This window comes from Oncorhynchus keta, unplaced genomic scaffold (assembly GCF_023373465.1).
Source record: "Oncorhynchus keta strain PuntledgeMale-10-30-2019 unplaced genomic scaffold, Oket_V2 Un_contig_2468_pilon_pilon, whole genome shotgun sequence".
In the NCBI taxonomy this organism is placed as follows: Eukaryota; Metazoa; Chordata; class Actinopteri; order Salmoniformes; family Salmonidae; genus Oncorhynchus; species Oncorhynchus keta.
Genome location: NW_026284055.1, coordinates 20,061 through 32,500, shown reverse-complemented (window position 1 = coordinate 32,500; position 12,440 = coordinate 20,061). Strand labels below are relative to the sequence as shown.

The window sequence follows — 12,440 nt, the reverse complement described above, 5'->3', positions numbered from 1 at the left end:
GTATTCCCTTCGTAGAGCGAACCTTCTGACCAGAGCCCATAGGAAGTGAACTTCATAGGGAATAAGCAGCCATTTGGGACTGGACCATGATGTTATGATTGTGGGGCCTTGGCTGTGCTCAGGGAGTCCTCCAGACAGAGCTGGGTTCAGGGGGAGTCCTCCAGACAGAGCTGGGTTCAGGGAGTCCTCCAGACAGAGCTGGGTTCAGGGGGAGTCCTCCAGACAGAGCTGGATTCAGGGAGAGTCCTCCAGACAGAGCTGGGTTCAGGGGGAGTCCTCCAGACAGAGCTGGGTTCAGGGGGATTCTCCAGACAGAGCTGGGGTTCAGGAGAGTCCTCCAGACAGAGCTGGGTTCAGGGAGAGTCCTCCAGACAGAGCTGGGTTCAGGAAAAGTCCTCCAGACAGAGCTGAGTTCAGGAGTCCTCCAGACAGAGCTGGGTTCAGGGAGAGTCCTCCAGACAGAGCTGGGTTCAGGGGAGTCCTCCAGACAGAGCTGGGTTCAGGGGGAGTCCTCCAGACAGAGCTGGGTTCAGGGGGATTCCTCCAGACAGAGCTGGGTTCAGGGAGAGTCCTCCAGACAGAGCTGGGTTCAGGGAGAGTCCTCCAGACAGAGCTGGGTTCAGGGAGAGTCCTCCAGACAGAGCTGAGTTCAGGGATTCCTCCAGACAGAGCTAGCTTGCAGTAATCATGTCTCTTCATCTCCCTCTCCTCCCTCTCTCAACATCCATCTCTCCTCATCTCCCTCTCCATCCTCTCTCTCCATCCCTCTCTCTACATCCATCTCTCTTCATCTCCTCTCCATCCCTCTCTCTCATCCATCTCTCCTCATCTCCTCTCCATCCCTCTCTCTACATCCATCTCTCTTCATCTATCTCTCCATCCTCTCTCTACATCCCTCTCTCTACATCCATCTCTCCTCATCTCCTCTCCATCCCTCTCTACATCTCCCTCTCCATCCCTCTCTCATCCATCTCTCATCTCCCTCTCCATCCCTCTCTCTACATCCATCTCTCTTCATCTATCTCTCCATCCCTCTCTCTACATCCATCTCTCTTCATCTATCTCTCTTCATCTCCCTCTCCATCCCTCTCTCTACATCCCTCTCGCCATCTCTCTACATCCATCTCTCTTACATCTCTCTCTCTACATCCCTCTCGCCATCTCTTTCCTCATCTCTCTCCATCTCAGCAACAGAGTCTCATCTCACCCCAGTCAAGCCGGAGCAGAACCTGAAGAAGAGGAAGAATCCGTATCCCTGAGCGAAGCAGGACAGGAAGCTGAAGACACAGTCGATGACCAGACAGTAGATCAGACATTTCCTACGGCCCATCTTATCCGCCAGGCTGCCCCACACGAAAGCCCCCACCATCATCGACACGTACACCAACAGACCTGTTAACAGAGAGAGAGAAACACAGCTCTGTCAATAGACTACACTCTAACCACTAGACTACCTGCCCCCTACACTCTAACCACTAGACTACCTGCCGCCCGACACGTTACACCAACAGACCTGTTAACAGAGAGAGAAACACAGCTCTGTCAATAGACTACACTCTAACCACTAGACTACCAGCCTCCCTACACTCTAACCACTAGACTACCTGCCCCCTACACTCTAACCACTAGACTACCTGCCGCCCCTACACTCTAACCACTAGACTACCTGCCCCCTACACTCTAACCACTAGACTACCTGCCGCCCTACACTCTAACCACTAGACTACCTGCCGCCCGACACGTACACCAACAGACCTGTTAACAGAGAGAGAAAACACAGCTCTGTCAATAGAGGCAGAGACTGGAGGATTCACCTACTGCTCACCTCTTGGCCACAGTACAGTAGACTATATGATCACAGACGAGGACCCTTTCTCTCTCAGCTCATTCACTGTCAGGCCACTAACACCTCTGTCTGATCACAGACATTGACCCTTTCTCTCTCAGCTCATTCACTGTCAGGCCACTAACACCTCTGTCTGATCACAGACATTGACCGCCTCTCTCAGCTCATTCACTGTCAGGCCACTAACACCTCTGTCTGATCACAGACATTGACCCTTTCTCTCTCAGCTCATTCACTGTCAGGCCACTAACACCTCTGTCTGATCACAGACATTGACCCTTTCTCTCTCAGCTCATTCACTGTCAGGCCACTAACACCTCTGTCTGATCACAGACACGTTATGTTGTTCCTCAAAGGACCAGACATGGAAACAACCACACATTCACAGCCCAGTAAGCAACAGCAGACATTCACAGCCCAGTCAGCTGTACAACATCAGACATTCACAGCCCAGTCAGCTGTACAACATCAGACATTCACAGCCCAGTCAGCTGTACAACATCAGACATTCACAGCCCAGTCAGCTGTACAACATCACACATTCACAGCCCAGTCAGCTGTACAACATCACACATTCACAGCCCAGTCAGCTGTACAACATCAGACATTCACAGCCCAGTCAGCTGTACAACATCAGACATTCACAGCCCAGTCAGCTGTACAACATCAGACATTCACAGCCCAGTCAGCTGTACAACACCAGACATTCACAGCCCAGTCAGCTGTACAACATCAGACATTCACAGCCCAGTCAGCTGTACAACATCAGACATTCACAGCCCAGTCAGCTGTACAACATCAGACATTCACAGCCCAGTGAGCTGTACAACATCAGCCATTCACAGCCCAGTCAGCTGTACAACATCAGACATTCACAGCCCAGTCAGCTGTACAACATCAGACATTCACAGCCCAGTCAGCTGTACAACACCAGACATTCACAGCCCAGTCAGCTGTACAACATCAGACATTCACAGCCCAGTCAGCTGTACAACATCAGACATTCACAGCCCAGTCAGCTGTACAACATCAGACATTCACAGCCCAGTCAGCTGTACAACATCAGACATTCACAGCCCAGTCAGCTGTACAACATCAGACATTCACAGCCCAGTCAGCTGTACAACACCAGACATTCACAGCCCAGTAAGCTGTACAACATCAGACATTCACAGCCCAGTCAGCTGTACAACATCAGACATTCACAGCCCAGTCAGCTGTACAACATCAGACATTCACAGCCCAGTCAGCTGTACAACATCAGACATTCACAGCCCAGTGAGCAACATCAGACATTCATACAGATGGGCCCAAAACAGCACAGAAGAATAGCAGACAGCAACCAGTAACCAAAATGTCCAAACAGTCTTAGATAACTTCCTGGATAGCACATCCACTCACAGTGAAGAAGGCATCAATCTGGCAGTACAAAACATCACCTATATATTCAGGCAAACGGCCCTCATTGCTGTGAGACTTTAAAACTCTATAAAAGTACACTCAGAATAAAAAAAAGTCAGTTAATTAAGAACAAATTCTTATTTACAGTGACAGTCTAGGAACAGTGGGTCAACTGGTCTAGGAACAGTGGGTTAACTGGCCTAGGAACAGTGGGTTAACTGGCCTAGGAACAGTGGGTTAACTGGCCTAGGAACAGTGGGTTAACTGGCCTAGGAACAGTGGGTTTAACTGGTCTAGGAACAGTGGGTTAACTGGCCTAGGAACAGTGGGTTAACTGGTCTAGGAACAGTGGGTTTAACTGGCCTAGGAACAGTGGGTTAACTGGTCTAGGAACAGTGGGTTTACTGGCCTAGGAACAGTGGGTTAACTGGCCTAGGAACAGTGGGTTAACTGGTCTAGGAACAGTGGGTTAACTGGCCTAGGAACAGTGGGTTAACTGGTCTAGGAACAGTGGGTTTAACTGGCCTAGGAACAGTGGGTTTAACTGGCCTAGGAACAGTGGGTTAACTGGTCTAGGAACAGTGGGTTAACTGGCCTAGGAACAGTGGGTTAACTGGTCTAGGAACAGTGGGTTAACTGGCCTAGGAACAGTGGGTTTAACTGGCCTAGGGACAGTGGGTTTAACTGGTCTAGGAACAGTGGGTTTAACTGGCCTAGGAACAGTGGGTTAACTGGTCTAGGAACAGTGGGTTTAACTGGCCTAGGAACAGTGGGTTAACTGGCCTAGGAACAGTGGGTTAACTGGCCTAGGAACAGTGGGTTAACTGGCCTAGGAACAGTGGGTTAACTGGTCTAGGAACAGTGGGTTAACTGGTCTAGGAACAGTGGGTTAACTGGTCTAGGAACAGTGGGTTAACTGGTCTAGGAACAGTGGGTTAACTGGTCTAGGAACAATAACCCATTATAAACTAATTACCCATTATAAACTAATAAACCAATATAAACTAATAACCCATTATAAAACTAATACCCCATTATAACCTAATAACCCATTATAAACTAATAACCCATTATAAACTAATAACCTGTTATAAACTAATAACCCATTATAAACTAATAACCCATTATAAACTAATTACCCATTGTAAACTAATAACCCATTATAAACGAATAACCCGTTATGAACTAATAACCCATTATAAACAAATAACAAATTATAAACTAATAACCCATTATAAACTAATAACCCATTATAAAATAATAACCTGTTATGAACTAATTACCCATTATAAACTAATAACCCATTATAGACTAATTACCCATTGTAAACTAATAACCCATTATAAACTAATAACCCATTATAAACTAATAACCCATTATAAACGAATAACCCATTATAAACTAATAACCCATTATAAACTAATAACCCATTATAAACTAATAACCCGTTATAAACTAATAACCCATTGTAAACTAATTACCCATTATAAACTAATAACCCATTATAAACAAATATCCCATTATAAACTAATAACCCATTATAAACTAATAACCCATTATAAACTAATTACCCATTGTAAACTAATAACCCATTATAAAACTACTAACCCATTATACACTAATACCCCATTATAAACTAATAACCCATTATAAACTAATTACCCATTGTAAACTAATAACCCATTATAAAACTACTAACCCATTATACACTAATACCCCATTATAAACTAATACCCCATTATAAACTAATAACCCATTATAAAATGAATACCCCATCATAACCTAATAACCCATTATAAACTAATAACCCATTATAAACTAATTACCCATTATAAAACTAATAACCCATTATAAACTAATAACCCATTATAAACTAATAACCCATTATAAAATAATAACCTGTTATAAACTAATAACCCATTATAAACTAATAACCCATTATAAACGAATTACCCATTGTAAACTAATAACCCATTATAAACTAATAACCCATTATAAACAAATAACCCATTATAAACTAATAACCCATTATAAACGAATAACCCATTATAAACTAATAACCCATTATAAACTAATAACCCATTATAAACTAATAACCCGTTGTAAACTAATAACCCATTATAAACTAATAACCTGTTATAAACTAATAACCCATTATAAACTAATAACCCATTATAAACTAATTACCCATTGTAAACTAATAACCCATTATAAACGAATAACCCATTATGAACTAATAACCCATTATAAACAAATAACCCATTATAAACTAATAACCCATTATAAACAATAACCCATTATAAAATAATAACCTGTTATGAACTAATTACCCATTATAAACTAATAACCCATTATAGACTAATTACCCATTGTAAACTAATAACCCATTATAAACTAATAACCCATTATAAACTAATAACCCATTATAAACGAATAACCCATTATAAACTAATAACCCATTATAAACTAATAACCCATTATAAACTAATAACCCGTTATAAACTAATAACCCATTGTAAACTAATTACCCATTATAAACTAATAACCCATTATAAACAAATATCCCATTATAAACTAATAACCCATTATAAACTAATAACCCATTATAAACTAATTACCCATTGTAAACTAATAACCCATTATAAAACTACTAACCCATTATACACTAATACCCATTATAAAATGAATACCCCATCATAACCTAATAACCCATTATAAACTAATAACCCATTATAAACTAATTACCCATTATAAAACTAATAACCCATTATAAACTAATAACCCATTATAAAGCTAATACCCCATTATAACCTAATAACCCATTATAAAACTAATAACCCATTATAAACTAATAACCCATTATAAACTAATAACCCATTATAAACTAATAACCCATTATAAAATAATAACCTGTTATAAACTAATAACCCATTATAAACTAATAACCCATTATAAACGAATTTCCCATTGTAAACTAATAACCCATTATAAACTAATAACTCATTATAAACAAATAACCCATTATAAACTAATAACCCATTATAAACGAATAACCCATTATAAACTAATAACCCATTATAAACTAATAACCCATTATAAACTAATAACCCGTTGTAAACTAATAACCCATTGTAAACTAATTACCCATTATAAACTAATAACCCATTATAAACAAATATCCCATTATAAACTAATAACCCATTATAAACTAATAACCCATTATAAACTAATTACCCATTGTAAACTAATAACCCATTATAAAACTACTAACCCATTATACACTAATACCCATTATAAAATGAATACCCCATCATAACCTAATAACCCATTATAAACTAATAACCCATTATAAACTAATTACCCATTATAAAACTAATAACCCATTATAAACTAATAACCCATTATAAAACTAATACCCCATTATAACCTAATACCCCATTATAACCTAATAACCCATTATAAAACTAATAACCCATTATAAACTAATAACCCATTATAAACTAATAACCCATTATAAACTAATTACACATTATAAACAAATACCCCATTATAAACTAATAACCCATTATAAACTAATAACCCATTATAAACTAATAACCCATTATAAAACTAATAACCCATTATAAACAAATACCCCATTATAAACAAATAACCCATTATAAACAAATAACCCATTATAAACTAACACCCATTATAAAAAAATAATAACCCATTATAAAACTAATACCCATTATAAACTAATAACCCATTATAAAATGAATAGCCCATTATAAACGAGTAACCCATTATAAACTAATAACCCATTGTAAACTAATTACCCATTATAAACTAATAACCCATTATAAACAAATATCCCATTATAAACTAATAACCCATTATAAACTAATAACCCATTATAAACTAATTACCCATTGTAAACTAATAACCCATTATAAAACTACTAACCCATTATACACTAATACCCATTATAAAATGAATACCCCCCCATAACCTAATAACCCATTATATTATATCTCTTTTCTCTCCAAAACTCTTGAGCGTGCCGTCCTTGGCCAGCTCTACCGCTATCTCTCTCAGAATGACCTTCTTGATCCAAATCAGTCAGGTTTCAAGACTAGTCATTCAACTGAGACTGCTCTTCTCTGTATCACGGAGGCGCTCCGCACTGCTAAAGCTAACTCTCTCTCCTCTGCTCTCATCCTTCTAGACCTATCGGCTGCCTTCGATACTGTGAACCATCAGATCCTCCTCTCCACCCTCTCCGAGTTGGGCATCTCCCGGTCGCGGCCCACGCTTGGATTGCGTCCTACCTGACAGGTCGCTCCTACCAGGTGGCGTGGCGAGAATCTGTCTCCTCACCACGCGCTCTCACCACTGGTGTCCCCAGGGCTCTGTTCTAGGCCCTCTCTTATTCTCGCTATACACCAAGTCACTTGGCTCTGTCATAACCTCACATGGTCTCTCCTATCATTGCTATGCAGACGACACACAATTAATCTTCTCCTTTCCCCCTTCTGATGACCAGGTGGCGAATCGCATCTCTGCATGTCTGGCAGACATATCAGTGTGGATGACGGATCACCACCTCAAGCTGAACCTCAGCAAGACGGAGCTCCTCTTCCTCCCGGGGAAGGACTGCCCGTTCCATGATCTCGCCATCACGGTTGACAACTCCATTGTGTCCTCCTCCCAGAGCGCTAAGAACCTTGGCGTGATCCTGGACAACACCCTGACGTTCTCAACTAACATCAAGGCGGTGTCCCGTTCCTGTAGGTTCATGCTCTACAACATCCGCAGAGTACGACCCTGCCTCACACAGGAAGCGGCGCAGGTCCTAATCCAGGCACTTGTCATCTCCCGTCTTGATTACTGCAACTCGCTGTTGGCTGGGCTCCCTGCCTGTGCCATTAAACCCTACAACTCATCCAGAACGCCGCAGCCCGTCTGGTGTTCAACCTTCCCAAGTTCTCTCACGTCACCCCGCTCCTCCGCTCTCCACTGGCTTCCAGTTGAAGCTCGCATCCGCTACAAGACCATGGTGCTCGCCTACGGAGCTGTGAGGGAACGGCACCTCAGTACCTCCAGGCTCTGATCAGGCCCTACACCCAAACAAGGGCACTGCGTTCATCCACCTCTGGCCTGCTCGCCTCCCTACCACTGAGGAAGTACAGTTCCCGCTCAGCCCAGTCAAAACTGTTCGCTGCTCTGGCCCCCAATGGTGGAACAAACTCCCTCACGACGCCAGGACAGCGGAGTCAATCACCACCTTCCGGAGACACCTGAAACCCCACCTCTTCAAGGAATACCTAGGATAGGGTAAGTAAGGGTTAATCCTTCTCACCCCCCTTCTCCCCCCCAACAAGATTTAGATGCAAGTGGCTGTTCCACTGGTTGTCATAAGGTGTATGCACCAATTTGTAAGTCGCTCTGGATAAGAGCGTCTGCTAAATGACTTAAATGTAAATGTAAATGTAATAAACTAATAACCCATTATAAACTAATTACCCATTATAAAACTAATAACCCATTATAAACGAATAACCCATTATAAACTAATAACCCATTATAAACTAATAACCCATTATAAACTAATAACCCGTTGTAAACTAATAACCCATTATAAACTAATAACCTGTTATAAAACTAATAACCCATTATAAACTAATAACCATTATAAACTAATTACCCATTGTAAACTAATAACCCATTATAAACGAATAACCCGTTATGAACTAATAACCCATTATAAACAAATAACCCATTATAAACTAATAACCCATTATACAATAATAACCTGTTATGAACTAATTACCCATTATAAACTAATAACCCATTATAGACTAATTACCCATTGTAAACTAATAACCCATTATAAACTAATAACCCATTATAAACTAATAACCCATTATAAACGAATAACCCATTATAAACTAATAACCCATTATAAACTAATAACCCATTATAAACTAATAACCCGTTATAAACTAATAACCCATTGTAAACTAATTACCCATTATAAACTAATAACCCATTATAAACAAATATCCCATTATAAACTAATAACCCATTATAAACTAATAACCCATTATAAACTAATTACCCATTGTAAACTAATAACCCATTATAAAACTACTAACCCATTATACACTAATACCCATTATAAAATGAATACCCCATCATAACCTAATAACCCATTATAAACTAATAACCCATTATAAACTAATTACCCATTATAAAACTAATAACCCATTATAAACTAATAACCCATTATGAAGCTAATACCCCATTATAACCTAATAACCCATTATAAAACTAATAACCCATTATAAACTAATAACCCATTATAAACTAATAACCCATTATAAACTAATAACCCATTATAAAATAATAATAACCTGTTATAAACTAATAACCCATTATAAACTAATAACCCATTATAAACGAATTTCCCATTGTAAACTAATAACCCATTATAAACTAATAACTCATTATAAACAAATAACCCATTATAAACTAATAACCCATTATAAACGAATAACCCATTATAAACTAATAACCCATTATAAACTAATAACCCATTATAAACGAATAACCCGTTGTAAACTAATAACCCATTGTAAACTAATTACCCATTATAAACTAATAACCCATTATAAACAAATATCCCATTATAAACTAATAACCCATTATAAACTAATAACCCATTATAAACTAATTACCCATTGTAAACTAATAACCCATTATAAAACTACTAACCCATTATACACTAATACCCATTATAAAATGAATACCCCATCATAACCTAATAACCCATTATAAACTAATAACCCATTATAAACTAATTACCCATTATAAAACGAATAACCCATTATAAACTAATAACCCATTATAAAACTAATACCCCATTATAACCTAATACCCCATTATAACCTAATAACCCATTATAAAACTAATAACCCATTATAAACTAATAACCCATTATAAACTAATAACCCATTATAAACTAATTACACATTATAAACAAATACCCCATTATAAACTAATAACCCATTATAAACTAATAACCCATTATAAACTAATAACCCATTATAAAACTAATAACCCATTATAAACAAATACCCCATTATAAACTAATAACCCATTATAAACAAATAACCCATTATAAACTAACACCCATTATAAAACTAATACCCATTATAAACTAATAACCCATTATAAAATGAATAGCCCATTATAAACGAGTAACCCATTATAAACTAATAACCCATTGTAAACTAATTACCCATTATAAACTAATAACCCATTATAAACAAATATCCCATTATAAACTAATAACCCATTATAAACTAATAACCCATTATAAACTAATTACCCATTGTAAACTAATAACCCATTATAAAACTACTAACCCATTATACACTAATACCCATTATAAAATGAATACCCCATCATAACCTAATAACCCATTATAAACTAATAACCCATTATAAACTAATTACCCATTATAAAACTAATAACCCATTATAAACTAATAACCCATTATAAAGCTAATACCCCATTATAACCTAATAACCCATTATAAAACTAATAACCCATTATAAACTAATAACCCATTATAAACTAATAACCCATTATAAACTAATAACCCATTATAAACTAATAACCCATTATAAAATAATAACCTGTTATAAACTAATAACCCATTATAAACTAATAGCCCATTATAAACGAATTTCCCATTGTAAACTAATAACCCATTATAAACTAATAACCCATTATAAACAAATAACCCATTATAAACTAATAACCCATTATAAACGAATATCCCATTATAAACTAATAACCCATTATAAACTAATAACCCATTATAAACTAATTACCCATTGTAAACTAATAACCCATTATAAAACTACTAACCCATTATACACTAATACCCATTATAAAATGAATACCCCATCATAACCTAATAACCCATTATAAACTAATAACCCATTATAAACTAATTACCCATTATAAAACTAATAACCCATTATAAACTAATAACCCATTATAAAACTAATACCCCATTATAACCTAATACCCCATTATAACCTAATAACCCATTATAAAACTAATAACCCATTATAAACTAATAACCCATTATAAACTAATAACCCATTATAAACTAATTACACATTATAAACAAATACCCCATTATAAACTAATAACCCATTATAAACTAATAACCCATTATAAACTAATAACCCATTATAAAACTAATAACCCATTATAAACAAATACCCCATTATAAACTAATAACCCATTATAAACAAATAACCCATTATAAACTAACACCCATTATAAAAATAATAACCCATTATAAAACTAATACCCATTATAAACTAATAACCCATTATAAAATGAATAGCCCATTATAAACGAGTAACCCATTATAAACTAATAACCCATTATACACTAATAACCCATTATAAACTAATAACCCATTATAAAATAATAACCCATTATAAACTAATAACCCATTATAAACGAATAACTCATTATAAACTAATAACCCATTATAAACTAATAACTCATTATAAAATAATAACCCATTATAAACTAATAACCCATTATAAACGAATAACTCATTATAAACTAATAACCCATTATAAACTAGTAACCCATTATAAACTAATAACCCATTATAAACTAGTAACCCATTATAAACTAATAACCCATTATAAAACTCTCAACAACACTGTTCAAAGTGATGCAGAACAAATGCATGACAAGTTGAACTGTTATAAAAAGATCTAAAGGCCAATCAAACTGACCATTACTGACTTATCAAACTGACCATTACTGACCATTACTGACCAATCAAACTGACCATTACTGACTTATCAAACTGACCATTACTGACCATTACTGATCAATCAAACTGACCATTACTGACTAATCAAACTGACCATTACTGACTTATCAAACTGACCATTACTGACTTATCAAACTGACCATTACTGACCAATCAAACTGACCATTACTGACTTATCAAACTGACCATTACTGACCAATCAAACTGACCATTACTGACCAATCAAACTGCCCATTACTGACCAATCAAACTGACCATTACTGACTAATCAAACTGACCATTACTGACCAATCAAACTGACCATTACTGACCAATCAAACTGACCATTACTGACTAATC

The 12,440-nt window shown here is 37.0% G+C and overlaps 1 pseudogene; it reads right to left on the bottom strand.

Moving 5' to 3' along the window:
- The window catches only part of LOC127922144 (synaptic vesicle glycoprotein 2B-like), a 36,960-nt pseudogene extending 35,588 nt beyond the window's left edge, over window positions 1–1,372 (bottom strand).
- Between the last annotated feature and the right edge of the window lie 11,068 nt (window positions 1,373–12,440).